At 41.8% G+C, this 1728-nt stretch overlaps 1 protein-coding gene across 2 annotated transcripts in view; it reads right to left on the bottom strand.

Moving 5' to 3' along the window:
• Positions 1-278: 278 nt before the first annotated feature.
• DPYS (dihydropyrimidinase) overlaps positions 279-1728 on the bottom strand; it is an 80458-nt gene continuing 79008 nt past the window's right edge. The window contains exon 10 of one of the 2 annotated variants that reach the window (XM_003782549.3): positions 279-661. The gene's annotated coding sequence lies outside the window, so the exon portion shown is untranslated. The remainder of the gene's footprint in view (positions 662-1728) is intronic. The other variant, XM_023517340.1, reaches the window with a different exon arrangement.

Below are 1728 nucleotides of genomic sequence, written 5' to 3'. Positions count from 1 at the left end.
GATTAGGTGGGGTTTGCTGAAGGAGACATTGCCCAGGAGGAATCATGTTCTTGAATCAAAACCAACTACAGCCCAAACTCCCAATCCCACTAGTTGGAAAGAGACACAAATAGTCACCCAGGCCCTGTTAGATAAAATGAAGATCTCAGTGTTTATTAATTATGATAAAAGTAAAATCACAGAGCTATTTTTAAACAAAAGTAGCTCTTCCCCTCCCCCCCAAAAACCTTTAAACAAGAAACTGATTTGGGGTGGTGCCTGTGGCTCAGGGAGTAGGGTGCCGGTCCCATATACTGAGGGTGGTAGGTTCGAACCTGGCCCCAGCCAAAACTGCCAAAAAAAAAGCACAAAAGCATGTGATTTTTTTCTTTCAATTCAAAGTAAGAAATCTAGTACAACCACAAATGACATTTTTAAGGATCATCAATGAATTTTCGCACAGACTTTCCATCCCAGTAATATAAATTTATATCTTCAATCTTGCACAGCAACAAAGGCACAGTGAGAAAGACAGCAATTGCTTCTGAAAGAAAATCAAAGAGGCCAACAGCGATGATTTTTTTCTAAAGGATCTCGGGGAGTTAAAATAAGGCCGGCTTCACCACGGGTTGACGACGTTTGTCTGTGAAGGGGACAGCAGCGTTCTTCCCTCTGATTCTACCTTTGAAGAGAATGAAAGGAACTCATCAGAACATTCTCCTTCGCAAAGAGATGCTGAATTGAAGCCTATCCCCGGAGAAATGCTGTCATCAAAGTCAATACTAATCCTTCTCTTAGAAATGTCGTTAATAGCATGTTATAGCATTCAGTAGCAATTCTTGTTAATCTTCCTCTGAATTTTTTTAACAAAATCTTCCCAGATTAGAAGAATAATTCCAGTAGTCTGGAAATTACAAAAAGGTGGCAACGTCGGGCTAGATAGCATTGTTAAAGACGGACAACATTCAACAAGAGGATAGCCCATCTGTACCGCGGCTTTGTTATTCAAGTACTCGTTATCCAAATCCCCACCGTCAAGGGATTTTTGTAGGGAAGCACAGGTTGTCAAAATGTGAAAATGTGCAATGCCTAAACATGTATAAAATCAGTCCTTTGTCAAACCTTAATTAACACAGACTTCTATCTTGGTGCATCAGGGCAACCTCTGCTCTCAGTCTTGTGCGGATTGCTACGTGTTGAAATGTTTGAAAACATATCACACAGTAAAAAAGAAAACTATAGTCTAATGTAATTGCAAAAATGGCAAAACATGTAGCTTTCATGAAGTCAGCTGAAGTGACATTAGAGCGATCACAGCAAAGCCACTGTCAAACACAGGTCCTGACAGAGTAGGACCAGAAAACAGGTGAAGAGGGGAAAATTGACAGGGATGATGATAGTAGGTGCTTCAAGAATGAAAGATCTGCATGTTGACAGCCTGAGAGAAAACTATTGAAGCGCTCAAATGTTTTTTGCAAAAATGACCATCTGGGCTTGGCGCCCGTAGCTCAGTGGTTAAGGTGTCAGCCACATGCACCAGGGCTGATGGGTTCTAACCCAGCCCGGCCCTGCTAAACAACAATGACAATAAAAAATAGCTGGGCGTTGTGGTGGGCACCGGTAATCCCAGCTATTTGGGAGGCTGAGGCAAGTGAATTACTTAAGCCTAAGAGTTTGAGGTTGCTGTGAGTTGTGATGTCATGGCATTCTACCAAGGGCAACATAGTGAGACTCTGTCTCCAAAAAAAA

The sequence above is a fragment of the Otolemur garnettii genome, unplaced genomic scaffold (assembly GCF_000181295.1).
Source record: "Otolemur garnettii isolate 467f Iridium unplaced genomic scaffold, OtoGar3 scaffold00004, whole genome shotgun sequence".
Lineage (NCBI taxonomy): Eukaryota > Metazoa > Chordata > Mammalia > Primates > Galagidae > Otolemur > Otolemur garnettii.
The sequence above is the reverse complement of the archived record's forward strand: the minus strand, read 5'-3'. Positions and strand labels throughout refer to the sequence as shown.